This window comes from Saimiri boliviensis, chromosome 10 (assembly GCF_048565385.1).
Source record: "Saimiri boliviensis isolate mSaiBol1 chromosome 10, mSaiBol1.pri, whole genome shotgun sequence".
In the NCBI taxonomy this organism is placed as follows: domain Eukaryota; kingdom Metazoa; phylum Chordata; class Mammalia; order Primates; family Cebidae; genus Saimiri; species Saimiri boliviensis.
The window spans coordinates 117,889,172-117,909,294 of record NC_133458.1 but is presented as its reverse complement, the minus strand read 5'-3'; the positions used below and the strand labels follow the sequence as shown (position 1 = coordinate 117,909,294).

Here is a 20,123-nt window from a genome sequence, read left to right as displayed (position 1 = left end):
AGGGATTGGATCATCTGGCATCCCATGTGAGAATTACAGGCAGGCAAGGGAAAGACAATTTGTATGTTACAAAGTCTTGTTTTCTTTTAGTGATACCCATATACTCTAACCAACTTTCTGCTTTGTTTTCATTATGAGATCATTGCAGTAATTCATTGTGTATGTATTTTTTCTCCAGAGGCCCTCTTAAATGAAAAGATCTTGTTTCCTACAGCACCTTACCCCATGTAGTTTGTTTCCTTTCCATTGTTATATGCAGAACTCAAAGTCTTTGCTTTTTCATCAGCTCCCTGCTTTTAATCCTTGCTACTTCCAACGGTGAATCCTCTTTCTTATTACCTGTACCTGCCGTCCACTTGGAAAGCAGGGCGATTTCCAAGTACCTGCCGTCCACTTGGAAATTGGCTTCTCCAAGCCAAATTCTAGGAAGCTGCATTGGCACATTGATTATTGTTTTGCATTAGAACTTGTATCACTGACCAGGAACATAACGCTTGCCTTTATTTAGTGCCTATGATATGCCGGGTATGTTACATAACATTCTATTTGTTCCAACATGTTGCAAAGGAAAATATTAAGCCTTTTTGACAGTAAAGGAAACTTATACTTCAACTACTGAGCTAGTACTGATGGAGCCTGGATTTGAACTCCCGTTAGCTTTACTCCAACACCTAATTCATTGTATCCCACCGCCCCCCCCCCCCCCGCTGCCGTATTCCCACATACCCCCAAGCTTGCTACCCTGCGCAGCTACAAATCTCTATTACTTAAAATTATGTTTTATGATGTGGCATTTTAGAGATCACGTTATTCACCACTCTTAGTTTAGAGCTGGGGCTGTGGAGGGCCACAGAAGGTCAGTGAATTTTAAAATAATGAAGATAATGGCCAAACTGATACCAGATTTTCACCCTGCTCATTTTGAGGCTTGTGTTTTTTCTGCTATATTTCTTCATGAAAGTCCCCTATCAAGATATTTCTGTGTAGATAAAAATATAATTCAACATCATGAACTTACTGTCCCTAAATCTGTAAAAGTTAGTTTTAAAAACATGTGACATTGCTTCTTCTTGGGCTACAATAATCCTTTGCCTTATTTTCCTTCCCTTTTCTAAACAATGAATAGGTATATAAACTTTCTGGATGAGTCCGTTTTCTGTTAATAGAAAGCTGTGGTTTAAAAATGACTTTTAAATTTTTGTTTTAATTTTAGAAATGTTTGAAAAGGAATTTAAAATGTGTTACTGTTTTCCGAGCCTTAACCTTATGCTTAGAGGTATGGGAATATTGCCTAGAGTTTGCAAACTCATAGTTTCTCTTAGCAAGTAGAGTTTCCTCCTATAATTGAAAAAGCCCTTAGGTCAGTAATGTAACTTCTCTTTCTTAGTACTATGTTTAAAAATAAGTCAAAATCAGTTTATAAATTAATATGGTTGAGAAAGCTGTTACAATGGTCTTAAAATTTTAAAATACCTATTATTTATTTCTAAGGTTTACTTATTTTAGTAATTATGAGTAGAATATGGTAGACGAATAACAACAGAATAATACATAGTTTAATTTACTTTCTGTATGTCTTCTTGACTGTCCTGTAACTTAATAGAAATTATCTTTTTCTTTACAATAAATTTAAGGGGATTAGTATCTTTTAAAAAAATATATTGGAAGATCCTTAAGTTTAAGCAAAAGCCACTTTGTGCTATTTAGACCAAAATATCAAAACTGGACATTCTGACTATCTCTGTTATTTAAGATTGTTCATGCAACTAATACCCACATTCTGAAGACCCAAGTCATCATGATTTGACCACCATATTTTGCTGTGTGCCCAGCGTCCCTAATTGGACTCCTGGTCTTTGCCTCAGGCTTTCCAGCTTCAGTGCCATTACTTGCTGTGCCTGGAATGCCCTCTGGATAGACAACTTCAGCCAGCCAAAATTCTACCTGTCTAAGTCCACTCAAATGCTGCTTTGTCAGTAAAGCATTTCCTGTGTCTCTTTAACAGAAGCCTTCTTTTCTCTTAGCACTTTTGGGAGTCTTTCTTCAACACCTGTTACCAATCCTGATATCTTTGGTAGTGCACTATTATATACACAGATGTTAAAATATGTGTTGACCAGAGCTTAAAAGACTTGACAATTTGTGTTATATGCATACAGTTTTTTTTGCAGATTGTAGAGCCCTGTTGTTTTATTTACACTTCTATCTTTTTTTTTTTTTTTTTTTTTTTTTTGAGAGAGACACTGTTAGGCTTTTCTCAGCTTTGATTCCATAGAACCTCTTTTCTGTTTTAGTTAAGGGTCTGCCTTCTGCAATTATCAAGGGGTCCTTTGAGAGGAACTCACATCTTTGGGCTATAAGTGTTGAAGGCACACTGTCACAAATAAAATCAATGTTCTCTGTGTTTATGATGTTGGAAAACAGTAACAACAATTTCTACTTTTTAATATGACAGATGAGAAAACTGAGGCCGGGAGAGACTGGCCCTGTGTTACTTGCAGTGCTGGGCTAAGAAGCCTGGTCAGTACATGTGGTTCATGGCTTCAGGGGCTTGTAGCAGGCTGTTATAGGTTCTGATGTCCTGTGTTGGAACTCCTGGAAGCCTCTGACGCGATGTGTCAGGCCTTTCCAATTGTTTTGCTTGCTTTATTTATGAGTTGACCTGGATCTGGAAGATACCTCTTGTGGTGAATTAAGATAAAAGCTTTAACTCTCACCAGGAATCCCTGACTCTGAGCTATTTAAACCCGGAGGATCTTCCTGAATAGGCATGGGTATGGTATCAAGTTCAGTAGGCTCTTTAGTTTAAAACCCTTCTCTTCTTCCTTTCTAGTTACAGTTTTCAAAATAGTATTGTGACACTAGCAAGCATCCTCAGTGTTCAAGCTGGAGTTTGGAGGAGTTTGGCCCAGGACCTTGTAAGTTGCAGTAATCATGGGTTTCTGTGTCTTTTATTTTCCAGGACAGTATACTTCTCAAATATTGTGCATTATTGCTCACCGAAGTATATTGTTGGTTGCTTTTTGTTTCAGGAAAATATATTCTTAGAATTTTTTTCTAATTAAGCACTTATTAAATTAATGATGTAGAACCAGAATTTCAAGTACCTTTTTATACTTTTATTGTATGTTAAATTCCTCAAAGGTAACACAGAGGGCATTAAACTTTTCTCTAGCCGAGGGAGGACCACCACCCAACACTTACCTTCCGCATTTGTGGTAATAACTGATGCATATAGAAGGCTTTCTTGGTGCCAGGAGCTGTTCTAAATGCTTTATGTCACGGGCTCTATTCCTCAGCACTGTAGACATTTTGGGCTGGGTAATTCTTTGTTGTGGGACTGTCCTATGCATCGTAGGATGTTTAGCAGCATCTCTGGCCCCTACCCACTAGGTGCTAGTGCCACCTCCTCTAGTCATGACAAGTAAGAATGCCTCCAGACATTGCCAGATGCCTCAGGTCTTGGGGATGTGGCAGGGAGAGCACAGAATGCCCCATTCTTCCCTGACTACACCATTGAGAACCGGTTTTATATAAACTGATTGATTCCTACAGCAACCCTCTAAGGTAAGTTGCAGTACAATTGTTCCTGCTTTATGGAAGAAGAAATGTAGGCATAGAGAGGTTAAGTAACTTGTTTAAGGTTACACAACTAGTAAGCAGCAATACTGGGATGTGAAACGAGGAAATGCTCTTGCTGAGCTCTCACTCAACAAAGCTGACTCAGACTGGCTACCAACTATTAGGGCTTCACGGACCTTATAAGCCAGGAGGAAAAATACATGCTGGCAGGGACCAGGCAGGGCTGGGAGTGAGCGAGGTGGCTAGGTGGCAGACTGGTAAATGGGGGAGTATTGCCACAATTGCCTGACTTTCAAGTGGAGCATGAAATCTGGATTTTATTTATGTGAAAAACTCACATCTTTAATATTGCAGTTCATTCTGTGTTTAAGAAACATTGTATTCAAGACGAGCCTGGTCAACATAGTGAAACCCCGTCTGTAATAAAAATACAAAAATTAGCTGGGCATGGTGGCAGGTGCCTGTAATCCCAGCTACTCGAGAGGCTGAGGCAGGAGAATCACTTGAACCCAAGAGGCAGAGGTTGTCATGAACCAAGGTTGCACCACTGCACTTTAGCTTAGGTGACAGAACAGGACTCCTTCAGAAAGAAAGAGAGAGAAAAAGAAAGAGAGATTGTGCAAGCCAACAAATACCATCACCTCTATACAGACAAGATTTGGCCCAAGGCCATCAGCTTGCAGCCTTCTTTGTGTGGACTGCAGCAGTGTGACGTCATAGGGAAGTGTGCATTCATTTGATTTAGGAAATGAGGTAAATTCTGTTTCGAGGGCAAAGGATCCTCTTCATTGAAGACTGTGGAAATGAGGGCGGGTTAGGTGGGGCTTCCGGACTAGAAGGGACCATCCAGCCCAATCTGAAATTTGAGTGTTCCACAGACTCAGTTCAGAAGTTACTTACTCTTCCTAATTTTGAAAAGCGTTATTCATAACTATTTCTTTCATGACTTCCACTTGTCTAGGTATTAAAATAGATATTTTACAGGACACTGAGAAAGCATCATTTCTGGAATTGACGAGCTGTATCCTGGAGAAACCATGACCATACCCCTTTGTTGACAGCCTGTAACTGGAGGAGTCCATGTTTGCTGTGTTTCAGTGACGAGGCTCTTTGCCAGCTTTTTAGAAACAGTGAACCCTTGCTGGCCTTTGGAACATTTTCCTTGTCCTCAGGACCCTGGCCTCCTCCGATGCCCTTGGGGTAAAGGCAGGCACACACTTCCAGGCTGACTTCCTGGTGCTCTGTGCTCTGTGTACACATTCCATTCCAGCTGCACTTCCTGTGGCTCCTTCACATGGGCCTCTCCAGATTGTCCAGCTATTTGCTGTTCACAGACCTGCTTGTGCTGCTTTTTTTAATATAGTCTACCTTTTCCTTGGAACATGACTTTTCATTTCTTTGGAAATCTCATTTTCTCTAAGGCTGCCCTTTCATTAAGCATTTCTGGTCATACAAACCTGAAGTTCGATCTTCTTTGTATTAGAATTATTTTTGACTCTGATTTTAATTATGTATGTAACTGTGTTATCTCCTTTATCAATTTGTTCAAGTTGTTCAAGCTTGATAAAGGGGGTAATAAATAATCAGAACTCAGTTATGTAAGATTGATGATCAGGACTGTGTCTTTTCCATTTTATTTCTCCCACAGCGTTTAGCATAGTGTTTTACTTATGGGAGATGTTTAATAAATATGTCTGTTTGGGTTAGATGGGTTCCTACATGTGTAGTGATTTCTGTCTGTAAAGTCAAAGACAGAATTTCATTGTAAATGAAATTATCTGGAGGTTATTCTTGGCTTGGCCTATTTAATATACTGCTGACCCTTGAATAACACAGGTTTGAACTGTACAGTTCCAGTTGTATGTGAATTTTTTTAAGAAAACAGGGACCTGACCTAAAGTAGTTTTCACAGGATATGGAACCCATCCATGTATGCAGGTGGTCCTAGAACCAATTCCCTGCAAATACCAAGGGAAGACTATAATATGTTGAAACTCCAACCATATGTGTAAGTTTGTCTAACTTTAGTGAGCAAGTACTCAGACTTTGTACTTTCATACAGTGTTAGTTGCAGTTTTTAAACTAACCGAATGCCTAACACATGCCAAGCATTTCTTTGGGTGCTAAGAATATAGAATGTTTTCTAGGAGTTTTCAGTATAGTACTGAGAAGAAGACATGAACAATATGTGAAACGTGAAAGACTAGAGATGCTCTTAAAGAAAGGTATATCAAATATATATCAGACATAGGTGGTCAGAAAAAGTTTCATTGAGGAAGTGATACTTAAGCTACCTTGAAAAATGAATAGGCTTATTCTTGCTGTTAATATGGTAGTTTGGTGGTTCAAGGAAAAGGCATTCTAGGCAGAGGGAGAACTGGGGCAAAGGCAGGATGGTGAAGCTTCCTGTGGTAGTCCCTTTGTGTCACTTGGTATAGATATCTTAGGCTGGATAATTTATAGACAAAAGACGTTTAATTGGCTCACAGTTCTGCAGGCTGTACAGGAAGCATTTCTTGGCTTTTGGTGAGGCCTTAGGAGGCTTATAATCATGGCAGAAGGAAAAGCGGGAGCAGATGTCACATGGCAAGAGTGGGAGCAAGAGAGAGGGGAGGGAGATGCCATACATTTTTAAACAACCAGATCTCACATGAACATAGAGTGAGAACTCACTCATCACCAAGGGGATGGTGCTAAGCCATGAGGGATCCACCCAAATGATCCGAACACCTCCCACCAGGCTCCACCTCCAACACTGGGGATTACATTTCAACATAAGAATTGGAGGGGACCCAATCCTATCATGTCCTATGCAAGGAAACTAAAAATGGTAAGCACTGGGTGAAGGAGATAGTATTTTGAGTAGAGAGATGAATGTTTGGGAGATAAGTAAGATTGAATTGTTGGAATAATGTGGGTGAGAGATGATTGAGAAATAGTGAGGGAAATTGATGAGAGATAGTAAAGGGATGGAGTTGGTCTCCATTCTGACTCTTTGGAGGATGGAGTCAGCAGAATCAAATTTAATACATTTTCTTTAGGTAAACTGTAAAGAAGATTTTACTGATTATTATTGGTTAGTCTTACCTTAATCATTTTAAAGTATTTATAGGCACTATATGTATTATAATAGATATAGTATATACATATTATGTGTGTGTATATATGTGTGTGTGTGTGTGTGTGTATATATGTATATATATATATATATATATATATATATATATATATATATGGTTCCTATAAATTTGTTTTGTTAAATCACTTGAGAGCAAATGTTTTCAGGAATGGTGCTAGTTTCAAACCTTTATTGAGAGCCTTATGAAGTTAGAGATCCTACTACTTTCATTGTATTCTCTGCCTCTGTAACGTGCTCTGAGTTTGTTCTCATTAGACTGTAAAGTGCAGTTTACTTTCTGAGTATTTTAGCCTGTAGTTGAATTGAATCTTGTGATTAGTGGTCTTTGTGTGATGCTGTTTTCTGAAGCATGAGTTAGGCTGATAAAGGGGATCAGGAGGTTACTTCTGATGCTGATCTTCTTGAGGGTCTGATTTTCTCTGTGACTGCCTAAGAAGCCTCTGAGAAAAAAATGATACTGGGATCTTTAAAACCTAGGCATCAAGATTTTGAGATTGATGTTCCCTATCTGTCACATGCACTAAGCTTTGGACTATAAACCTTCATCTGCGGTATGATTCATAATTTCTTTTTGGACATCTGTGCCGTTCTTGTATATGACATCATAGGAGATATCATATGTAACTTCTGCCTGTTGGTAGGTACTCCTGAGCATAGACGTGAATGGCATGCCTTTCATTAACCTGCTCTATTTTGTGACATAGGGAGTTGGTCTCAGCTGTCTCCTGGGGCAGTTGATGTTATATCTTCCCTAGCATTGCTGTTAGTCTGCCACTTCCACCAACCAAGAGCCACTAAAGGGACAGTGAGTAGAAGATGGCTCTGTCAGCTGGAGTGACATTTTCAAGAACACTTATCTCCCACATTCTTGAGGAGGTTTATGTTGTTGAATGAAAAGAAACCTAGCTTTGTCTATGAATAGCTGTGCTGGCTTTGCTGACTACATACCAGCTGGCCCCTAGGAATTCAGCTTCTGTTTTCTCTGTATAGAAAGATAGGTCTAGGGAGGCCTTGAAGAATGTGTGATGAATACATTCTCTGGGATGAAGGATAGTTACTAAAAGAAGAGTACACTTTTAACCACTTGCCTATGATTCCTAGGAGAGCAGTGAGCTCACTGCCATGGATACTATTGACTTTCAGATCTAGATTAGTAAGATCTCAGGTTCTGTGCTGAAAGTTGACAGCATTTGTTTGAAAATTGCTTATAGTAAGTACTGAAGGAATGGCATGTAATTCAGAAATGTCCTCAGATGCAGTGGAAATATTTCAAGTTCCTTACTTGAGGGACCTTCACCTGTCTAGATAGTAGTGACTCTTGACTCATTCATTGCCAAGGCTGGTAGATACATCTCTATTTGTAGGAATATTTGTATGTACACTGAGGAGCACCGCGACTCCTCGGGCGCTGGTCTACTGATGGGTGACAGAACTAATGAGTCAAAATTGGCAAAAATAGTGGTAACTTCACACTAGTTATCAGGTATTTTATAACTGATGTATTGTGTGACTTTTTAAGGAAAACTGTAGGTAGATTTTGTTATGGAGGACCAAGGAAAAGTTCTGGAAAATGACAGACAGCAACCAAAAAAATCAGCAGTATTTTGTACTTGTGGATGTGACCTTATTTGTCTCCTAAAGGAAAAATTGGGTTACAAATAGCTCTGTGACCTGGAAGATTAAGACAAAGGAGTTTCTAGGTGAGCTGTGGAGAAAATACAGCCAGGTGCTGCATAACAACATTTAGGTCAACAGTGGACTGCATATATGATGGTGGTCCCATAAAATTATAATACTGTATTTTTACTGTATTGTTTCTATGTTTAGATCTGCAAATACTTCTCATTGTGTTACGGTTGCTCACAGTGTTCAGCACGATAACATGCTATACAGATTTGTAGCCTAGATGCAATAGGCTGCATCATATAGCCTAGGTATGTAGTGGGCTCTACCATCTAGGTTTGTGTCAGTTAACACTGATGTTTGCATCATGAGGAAGTCACCTAATGATGCATTTCTCAGAATGTATCCCTGTTATTAAGTGACACATGGCTGTATTTAAGTTTAGGAGTTAGAGCTGAAGCTGAGAAAAGGGGGAATAGCTGCAAAATCAATTTGAATGCCAGGAGAAATCCGCTAGGCAGAGAATGAAAGGTTGAAGAGACAATAGAAGCTGGAGGAAGGTAGCTATAGAGACCCTGTTGTTTCAGTTACTTTGGGCTACCTGACAGTAGCTTCTAAAAAAAGAGAGAGAAACAAATGAAAGAACATTCTTAATCCCCAGGGCCCCTCTTGAGGTGAGACTTGCATTGAATGAGTGTTGAGATCCAGCTCCATCATGCCAGCCAGCTGTCTGACTCAGGCCTTGCCAGTGAAATAACTGACTACCAAGTTGTTGACCCCTGCAGGGTTGGTGAGCTAACAAGTGTTTCGTACCACCCAACATTACTGAATGACTGTGTGGCTTCCTCCCATTTTGCCAGCCTGTAGTCTATGGAACAACTTACATATATTGTCAAATGCCTGTCCTGTTTCTGGCTTGCTCTTCTTTCCCTAGACCAAGCAACAGCCCTAATAGTGTGGTTATTGTCAATAATATATACTTGATTTTTTCTGTCTCTTCAGTCATTGCCTTGCATTATTTATATATCTTTCCTCTTGGCTAGATGTAGGTTCTGCTGAGAGCATGAGAGCTCTTGTATTACCTTTGAATCCTTTTAAATGCCTGTGTGGTGTTAATTTTTTTTCAGTGTTCAACACCTACGGTTTACCAAAATTGAAACTGTTAGTGGACTTATGTAGGGGCCACTTTATAATTATTTTTTGTTCTACAAATAGATACAATTTATTAGTTTTTTTTTTTTTTCATTTTTGTGTGGCATAGAAGAATATTCTTATTTCTGCATGTTTTATGTTTTAAAATTTCATCTCTGCTCCCCTGGGTTCCTGATTCATATCTAGCTGCTTACTTTATCTTGACTTGGATATTAATAAGCATCTCATACTTTATATCTAAACTGAACTGATATTCTTGCTTAAAACTGCCCCTTCTCTAGCTTCCCCCTTTTACTAAATAGCATCTCCACCACTACAAGCTATGAATCTTGCAGTTCTGTTCTAGTTCTCATTTTCTCCCATACTCCGTGGCTAATCTGTCACCACATGCTTTGGGCACTTTATTTAGAACCAACCTATTTTCATCTCCTCCATTGCCCTCACCCTATTCTGTGGGCTCAGTACATCATCTCTCTCCTGAATTATTGCTTTGATCTCCTAACGGGTTTCCCCACTTGCTTGCTTCTTTTAGCAGAGCAACCAGAGAGCCTCTTAAACCTTAAGCTACATTATTTTTCTCTTTTACTGAAAATCTTCCAATGTCTTCCCATCTCATTCAGAGTAAATCTTTTCAGTGGCCCGTACACAAGGCTCATCCCTTTGTTAACTGATCTGTCATCGTCTGATGCTTTTCCCCTTTCTCACTTAGCTCCAGCCTGGCTGGCCTTCTGGCTGCACTCATCTGTGACCAGCTCCACCCATCCTCAGAACTTTTGCCCTTGTTGTTCCCTCTATCTGCAATGCCCTTTCTCCTCGTATCCACCTGGCATTTCTCCCTTATCTCCTGCTAGTAATTGCTCGGATGCCACCTGCTCAATGAAGTCATCTTGACCTCTCAGTTTAAAATGACAATGTTTCCAGCCCTACTTTGTCTTCTATCCCCTTCCTGTAGAAGGTAAACTCTGTGAGGATAGATTTTTTTTGTTGTTGTTTTGTTAATCACCATGGGAACGCTCAGAAGAGGACCTGACACAATTTTAGTACTCAAACATATTTGTGGAGTGAATGAAGTAGATGTGGTATATTCTTGACAAACTTTGAATTTTCAAACAGCATCAAGTGCAGTCCTTAAACCATGTAGATCACATCCAGATTCAGCTTCTCAATATACATTTTAGGTTTGTCTCATAAATTACAAAAACATTGATATGCATTTGCCCAGCCATCTTTAAATCTTAATATTTCTCTCTGCATTATATGTCAAATGAAAGTTTAGTAATAGTTTTAATATTCCTATAGGAAATAGATCACATAGAAATTACATTGCTTTAAAAAAAAAGATGGAGTTCAGGAGATAAATTCATGTCTGCCAGAGGAGTGACTTAAAAGGACCATGGCATGTATTTTTTCCCTTTAATTTTTCTAAGTCACTGATGTTAATTTCTAAATGTATCTGAGTCTCAAAGCATATTATTGAAAGGTTAAGTTCTGTTATATGCACACAATTACTTTTTTCTGCTGGTGGTAACAGAAATCATTGAATGAAACAAGACTACAAAACAAAGACCAAACTTTTTAACAGGCAGCCTTGGATGTGTATGTTTGGGAAAAGTGCAGAACACAAAGCATTGAAGAGTGACAGATTTATTAAGGTGGAATGAAAGCATTAATTACATGCTGAATGAATGTAACACTGGAAAATAGACCTAGAAAATAAAAATTACGAATAACACCATGGAAATAATATATAAAGATGTTAGCATAGAGTTGGGCTGTTGATATTCTTAAAGGAAAGTAAAGGGAGGAGCAGAAGGAAGTGCAGATGAAATGTGGGACCAAGTGTAATAAGTCAGCCAAGTGAATTAAATAACACATGGTGTATCTGAGCCATGTTTGGTGGTGGTTTGTAAACGATCTGTCTTTCCCCAGGGGTCCCAGAGTTCTAGTGCAGGGAACAAGTAAAGGAGCAACCTAGCTTGTAAAAGCTTGTGGTATATGTTATATGTGTTTTTACTAAAGGTCTGAGGAAACTTTAGACCCCAAACCATTGCATGATGTGACTCCACTATTTGACATGTGCCTTATAAAGTAGCAATTATAAAAGACCATTTTCAGTTACATAAGTGACATTGGCTCAAAATGCAAATAGAATGACTTCTGTGTTTAGTCACACACACTTTAGAAGGCTTTAACTATCTCCATTTGTGTTTAGGTTATTTGGTAGTTGTGTTAAGAGTGGAATGATTGGGTGTCCGGAATTCTTATATGGGTTTTCCTGTAAGTCTATTAGTGCATCTCAAAATGTTGTGTACATAAGAATTATTATACAAAGGTTTACAAGATCCATATGTGTTCTGTTTTATTGCAGGATTTAAGAGATTTTTGAGGATGTTTGCTTTTTCTTTGCCTTCAAGTATAGCACATACTTATAGCAAAGCTGGTCTAATGATTTTCTTTGCCTTGACAATTTGCCTTTGCTTTCTTTGCTATACAGTAATTCCCTCTTATCCATGGACAGTAAATACCAAGCCCCCCAACAAGGGGTTGCCTGAAACAACAGATAGTACCAAATCCCTATAAACAATTTGGTTTCACTTATGCGATAATGGGCAGATAGCATAGGCAGTGTGGCATACTGGACAAAGGGATGATTCATGTTCTGGGTGGGATGGAGTGAGATAGTGGGAGATTTCATCACGCCACTCATAATGACGCACAGTTAAAAACTCATGAACATTTATTTCTGGAATTTTCTGTGTAGTATTTTTTTAGTTCAAGAAGTTGACCACAGGTAACTGAAACTGGAAAGTGAAACTGCAGATAAGGTTGGGGAGAGGGACTATGGCACATAGGCATATGTATACTGTATGCAATGTGAGTTTAAATGTGTTTATACTGTGTGTATATATGTATATACCATATATAGACAGGTACAGACACAGCAGTGCCATCCCAGAGCAACCTTATGCCCTCACACTTTTCCAAATGAATCGGAAATAAGTTGCATACATGATGACACTTACCCTTCAGCACTTCCATGTGCATCTCCTAAGAAAAAGGGAATTCTCCTACATAACTAGGATACTCAACTGTGATCGGTTCTCCAATTGTCTTTTGTGGTGTTTGTTTTTTAATTCAAGATTCAGTCTAGGCTTGTGTATTGCGTTTGATGCTTGTGTCTCTTTATGCTCTTTTCTATTTGAAGAGTGTTTACACCACTATCCTTTTTATTTTTGTTTTTCACCACATTGACTTATCTGAAGAGTCCAGGATAGAGTCCAGTTGACTTGTAAAATGTCCCATATACTGTTTTTTTTTTCTCGATTATTTTTAATGACTAAATTCAAATAAAACACTTCTGGCAAGGGTTTATCATAATTGATGTTATGTAGTTCTTATTGCAGCATATCAGAAGGCGGGTAATGCCAGCTTGCTCCAGTATGGTGATGCTGTTTGCTTACTTGGTTCAGGTGGTGACTACCAGATCTCTCCATTGTTAAAGCATATCATCTCCATCCCCAATGAAATTATTAAATAATCTGAGAGATGCTGCTTTGAAACTATAATATCGTATTCACCAACAACATTTTAATAATTGCTAGCATCCATAAATGATCCTTGCCTGAATTGGTTACTACATTGGGAGTTGCAAACCATTGATTTTTCTAATTTTATTATTCCTTTTACATTTTTATCTGACTTTTTTCTGTATAGAAGAATTCTTCCCATCCCGTCTGTCTTTTATTACAATATTATCATGGATTCATGGAATTTTTTAATTTGTCCAATGTAAATTCCAACATTACTGTCATTATTCATTTTCATGTTTAAGTTGTCCCAAATGGACCAGGGGGAACCCCTTCATGACAGCCTACATAATTTTTTTAATGATTATAGCTTTTTGTGTCTTCTCTAAGAAAGCTTTGCAAAAAGGATTGCAAAAATACCGTCCTGCACATCTAAAAGCTTTGTATTTTTAATTTTTATATTTAGGTCTGTAAATCATCTAAATTATTTTTTACGTAGTGTGAGTTAGGGTTTGAAGGTTTTTTTCAGTTTTGATACCTGGTTATTCAAGCACTGTTTGCAGAAAACAGACTATTTTCACCATTGAATTGCTTTTACATTTTGGTCAAAACTGAAATGACCATATATGTGTGGGTCTGTTTCTATACTCTCTATGTTCTATTGACCTGTTTGTTTATTCTTATGCTAGTACCATACTGTTTTGAATACTGAAGCTTTGTGGAAAGTTTTTAAGCTAGGTAATGTGTCTTCTATTTTTGTTCTTCTCCCAGATTGCTTTGGACAGCTCATTTCTTTGCATTTTGTATACATTTTAGAATTAGCTTGTCCATTTCTATTAAAAAAAAAAAAAAAGTGTGGTGAGATTATGATTGGCATTGAGTTGAATCTGTAGATCAGTGTGGGGAGAATTGATATTTTAACAGTATGAATTCTTCCAATCCACGAACATGGTATAGCTCACAATTTATTTTTAGCTTCTTCCATTTCTCTCAGCAATATTATGTAGCTTTCAGTTTTGAGATATTACATATCTTTTATTAAATTTATTTTTAGTGTTTTGTTTCTGATGCTATTTTAATTGACTGCTCTGCCTTTTTTTCTTTCACTCTCTCTTTCTGTGTCTAGTTTCTTCTCTCACTCCTCCAGATTGAAGGAACTGGTAAATGTGTGAATCACAAAATCATAAAAGTGAGCTCTTGTTAACAAAGTGTTGTTGTTGCTGTTGTTTGCTTGCTTGCTTTTTTAAATGAGACAGAAAAAGTAATCTTGATGTGGCATGATAGATGTAATTATAGAGGTCTGTATACACTCTTCTCTGGTAGGGGCAGAGAGCTTTAGAAGAGTAAGAGGAAACAAAAGTTTTCCTGGGAACATGGCCTTTGAATTAAGTCTTATCAAATGAATCAGCACATTAGAGATAAGGAGAGTGGCACTTGAGGTGCTGCTGGAGAGAAAAATGCAAGCAGAGGTTTGTGAGAACGTGATGTCTTTAGAGAACTGCTTGTTATTTTTTAGCATGATGAAGTGGCTGTGGAGAAGTAGGCCAGTGTTAGATTAGGCAAGATTAAAGAGTTTGAGGTCTACCTGAATGAAGGTCCCAAGAAACCATTTAATAAATGATTATTTATTTAATAATAAATAAAATTAATTTGCTTATCTAAGAAATCTGCTGTCGACTAAGTGCTTTTTTAAAAAATTGAACTAATGCTTAATATTTGGAAAATTTCCTATTAAAATTCAGACTTCTGGCTTCCACTGATAAATAAAAGTCTGCCCTCTATTTCCACACATATGGCCCCTGAAGATTGGGCACACACTCCTCCCTCTTTGTTCCTCCTTGTCACCTGAGGCCAGCGGTCAGTTTCCAATTTTCTTTCAGCTTACAGTGCTGTTTTTCTTATGTCAGGGATGTGTTTCTCTGTGGCTCTTTCCAAAATCCTTCTCTATGTCTATGTGTTTTTTTATGTCTCTTTCAGAATAAGAGATGTGGAGAGCCACATTTTAAGGGAGTGAAACAGATACCTGTTTAGAAATTAAGAGTTGTCCTACAAAGTCTGAAATTATTCACATTCCCCGCCCCCTGCCTTCAATTAAAAACCAGTCAAAATGTACACAGTTTTAAAGCTTTTGGCCCAAATGAATTGTAACTTGTGTTCGTGCATGCTTTTGAAATGCAGTGAAACATTTTAATGAGTAAACAGAAATGTCTGTCCTCTTACTAGGTTTAGTTTTTATCTACGTGCGATTTGAATTATGTGAGGTTTTAGGAATAAGCTCTGGTATCTTTGTCCTACTCGTGGGAGCTGTTCTGAGGTTTAAATGGCGTAATGTATCTTAAGTACTCAGCATTGTGCCCGACACAGTAAGTCTTAGTGTAAGGAAGCTCTTTTCATTTTGTTATTATGTTAATATGTGATATACAGTGTTATGTAATGTATAATTATGTTGTATTAATATGTCAGTTTAGTTTATACTTGTGTTGTATGTTGCAGTCTTTTATATTCTTGTGTTATTACATGTTCTTGTTCAGATGTCAATATTATCCTAGCTTTATTTAATAATAGGGTAGCATTCTTTTTTAATGTTCTTAATAAATATGTAGTATTTTGTCTTTTATTTCAAATATTGAAATGCCTATAAAACTGTCAGACTCCAGTCCCTTTGCTAAATAATTCTTTTTCACTTTTTTCAATATTTTTTTGGGGGGGGATGGTTTATTCTCTTCAGGTCATTTGCTTCGTCTTACTGTAATTTATATATTTCCAGAGTATTGACTTTAGTTATGGTTTTCAAATGGAATTAAAATATTACTTATACTTTAAAAGTGACCTCTTCTGTAGTGGTACTTGTTTTCCTTTGTTAGTACTCCCTTCATTAGTACTTTATATTTACCCTTTAAAAGGACTGATTATTGGGTTTATCTATATATTTTTAATTTGTTTATGAAGTGTTCATCAAGTACAAAAGTAGAGTTTTTCTTATGAAGAATCACATTCTTCCCACTCCCCAGCTTGCAACAGTTCTCCTCATTCTCCTTTTGAATTTACTAATTATATTCATTATTTTTCTTTTTTCTTTTCCATATAGAATAGTTGCAGCTTCCTAACTTTTATTATTTAAGTGCCTAATTATTTAATTTTATTCTTTATTTTAAAAGTAATTAAAGTACTTTAAGGTAGTGAATTTGATAGTAAGCTCAAGTTTACAGCTTTTCACTGTTTTTATTGTCATTTTCTATAGTTTGTTTTACTCTTTAAATATTTTTAGCTCAGTGTTCTTTTAGAAAGTATTACTACGTTATGAAATTTTATTTTATGCACTTCTAGTTCTCTGTAGAGTTCCTTATAGCAAGATTTATTATGTGTTTTTGGTAGTCTAGTTTTGTGATCAATTTTGTAAATATGGCTTATCCTCTCAAAATAGCATATAGTCTGTGACTGTAGAGGTAAAAATAATTATCTCTTTTATAAAATTAATTATAGTATTCAAATAATCTGTATTCATATTATCAAAATATCAAATAGGCTAAAAAATAAAGGTCAAAACCTTTCATTGTGATTTTATCTTCCATTTTAAAACATTTAGTATCTCTATTCTTTCTGTTAACATGTACATTGATACTGAGGGGTGAATATTAAACCTGATTTTATATATGTATGTATGTCTATATATAGACATGTAGATAGACACATGTAGAGATAGACAGATAGATAGGTAGACAGACACATAGAGAGAGAGAGAAAGAGAGACATATATATATATATATTTGGACTGAGTCTCACTCTGTCGACCAGGCTGGAGTAAAGTGACACAATCTCAGCTCACTGCAACCCCTGCCTCTCGGGTTCAAGCAATTCTCCTGACTCAGCCTCCTAAGTAGCTGGGACTATAGGCGCACATCACCACGCCTGGCTAATTTTTATATTTTTAGTAGAGATGGGGTTTTACCATGTTGGACAGGCTGATCTCAAACTCCAGACCTCATGTGATCCACCCACCTCAGCCTCCCAAAATGTTGGGATTACAAGCGTGAGCTACTGCGCCCACCCAAACTTCTTAATTTTTAAAAATCCAAGTCTTAGCCATATTTGCTGAGTTGAAAGAATATATGTCAGAATTTTCAGAGGTTAATTATACACCTTGAGTTATTGTGTACTTGCTAAAAATCTTTGGGTGGGCTCTGAACCTCCTCTGACTTTTATTGGGTATAAATTAGTAATCATACCCAAATACTTGCAAATCAGAATAAATAAATGTGGTAGTATTATCGTATAGTAGATTCAGTGATTCTAGCTTTGTTTTGAGCTTGCTAACTGTAATCCACATGATAATTCCAGTTAAGGAAAATTATTGATAATTACCTATAAATTTATAAAGAGATACAAGAAGAATATGAGTGATGATTCAACCTTTCTATAATTCTTATTTGGAATTACCACTTGCTTACTATATACAGAATGTGCCAATATTTTGTGATAGCTACCATCACTTAGATTGTGTCTGAATAATATATTTAGAAGTTCCCAAAGAGCAGTTTGTAACTGACGATGCCAATTTAGGTCATTAGAAACACATCTAGACCACATCTCCCAAAAAAACTACTCAATGTCATCTCATCACATTTGTGACCTTATTAGTGTTTGAACCCAGACCTCCTTTTTATTGACAGAGAAACCTGATTAGTCAGTAGCTTACGCAGCCTAGTTGCAAGTGGCTTTGCCTTGCATGAGTAGGCACATATCTCAGTGTCTGCAGTGAACACCTTAACTGCCGTGTAGACTGTTTGCTTCAACCTGACCAGTCAGTTGTTTCCTTACCTAAAATATTACATTGTAATCCAGTACCAGGATTACATTTGTTATTCACTGTGCCACTGTAATCAGAAACATGGAATTAGAAGAAGGATGTGAGAGGTATGCAGAGGATTATTAAATTGTTGTCAATTAATTATAGGAATTACTTGGCCAGTGGATGGGAGATACTTACAGGAGTGTCACATTGGATTATGACATTCCTTTTCCTGTGTTTTCCTGGCCGACTCATCCTCTTTCTGATGGGCACATTTCCTCTTCTCTTTAGGCCTGAGCATGTGCCTGTCAGCTTGTTCTTATTGCTTGGCTTGTGAGCTGTTTTGTTCCTTTAAGGATATAGCACATCTACTCTGATTCATTATGTGTTGATTTAATAGTGTAACTCTCAGTCTTACTTTGTTTCAAAATTATTCCCCATTGTAGACCTGATGATATATATCTGTGAAATGCTTCGTAGCATTTTATACATAAACCCCTTTTTAAAATTTATTTTTTAAAACATTTCACTCATTTTCACTTGGCACATTAGGAGTTTGTTGACAAAATTTGATTCTTTGACTCTGGAATATTTTTTAATTTGAAGTAATACCAAATTGGCTGGGTGAGTTTATTTAAATGCCTTATAGAATTTTTCACATATTATTTTGAGATGACTGGTTTTTACCCATATTTTCCTATATAGTGGCTCTCTGTTGCCTCAGCTATTAATTTGGATGTAATCTATGAAACTAAATTTTTAGAAAAACCATTTCTAAAATTGGGACTATAATAATGACTTTTTAAACACCTGTTTTTCTCTAGACATTGTATTTAACGTGGAGCATATGTGGCATACAGGAAAACAAGGCTGCTTTGAAATGTCAACATAGTTGTAATGGGCAGTTTGCCAAAGAAAGATTTGTTTGCTTTTGGCTTTATGAAACTTCCTATAGAGCTTCTTGGTGAAGGTTCTCAGACTCAGGAGGCTGGAATGTCATACACAGGCATTAGCTCCCTAACCTTGCCCACTGCCAGTCCTTTCCCATGAATTTCTGATAATGTGAAATGGCATTACCTTTTCTTTTTTATTTTCTTCTTTTTTTCTTTTTTGAGGCAATGCTTTGTTCTGTCTCCCAGGCTAGAGTGTAGTGGCATGATCATAGCTCACTGTAGGCTGGAACTCCTGGGCTCAGGTGATCCTCCTGCCTCAGAATCATGAGTAGCTAAGACTACAAAACTACACCACAATGCCCAGCTACTTTTTAAATATTTTGTAAAGATGAGGACTCACTCTGTTGCCCAGTCTGCTCTCAAACTATTTGGCTTCCCAAAGTACCAGGATTATATTTGTGATTCACTGTGCCAGCCACTTTTTTCTTTTTTTAATAATATCTTATCTACAAACCACCTTTGAGGTGTTTTCAAAATGTAGACAGCCTCATACAGGCAAACATTAAGCAGAACTTTTTATTTTATGAAACTTTGGATTACTGGTTAAATTTGACATGTCAGTTGTCCAGGTCTTCGTAGCATGGCATAATGTTCCTCATGTCACATGGGGGCCTTTAGAATATGAAGGTGACTCTGTCTTGCTGTGTTTTTAGTGCTCTGAATGAGCTTCCTCCCCACATCCCTCTCTTCTCTATGCATGCTTATTTTTAAAGCATCTGTGTTTTTTCAGGCCTCTTTCTCATACTGGCAAGGTAAGTTTATAAACGTCAGGTTTTCCCTCATTGTTCCCATTCCGCACTTCTAGGTGCTTCATCTTGGAAGGTGAGGGCTCTAAACAGGACTTATATGTCATTAGCCAGGTCTCATAACAGTATGGGGGCCTTGCAAGACAGCCGGCTCAGGCTGCCTCCTGCTTTCAGGGGCACCCAGTCCCAGGATACAGTGGGCACACCCATGGCAGCCTGTCCTTCGGGACTCTCAAATCCCATGACTGTATTTTGCACACCAAGTGAACACCTCCTGATGTGTCTCCTACTTCCTTCTATGAACCTGGGGTGAGGCAGGGCAATGGAGAGGAAAGAGCCAAGTTTTAATCCTAACTATATGCCATCTTGAAATATCTCTTAAATGGAGCCATGTAGGCCCCACTGGTTTTGCCTGTAAAAAGAGTCAGAAAGATCAGGCTGGCAAACTCAAATGCCTCCAGGCCAGCCAAAGATTGAGGCCTAGAGTGCATGCCCCACTCAAAGTGGTCAGCAGCTTGGCTTTATTATCATGGTGAGAGAATGTAGGCCTGGTGGTTCTATACCTTTTGACTTCTCAAGAGAAGCTGGAAATCTGGGAAAAAGGTAATTAAT

General features: G+C 37.6%; 1 protein-coding gene across 2 annotated transcripts in view; it reads left to right on the top strand.

Moving 5' to 3' along the window:
• The window catches only part of STARD3NL (STARD3 N-terminal like), a 48,469-nt gene that overhangs the window by 1,811 nt on the left and 26,535 nt on the right, over positions 1-20,123 (top strand). The window contains exon 2 of one of the 2 annotated variants that reach the window (XM_010341319.3): positions 2,834-2,918. The exons of the other annotated variant lie outside the window; for it this stretch is intronic. The gene's annotated coding sequence lies outside the window, so the exon portion shown is untranslated. The remainder of the gene's footprint in view (positions 1-2,833; positions 2,919-20,123) is intronic. 2 annotated transcript variants of the gene reach the window in all.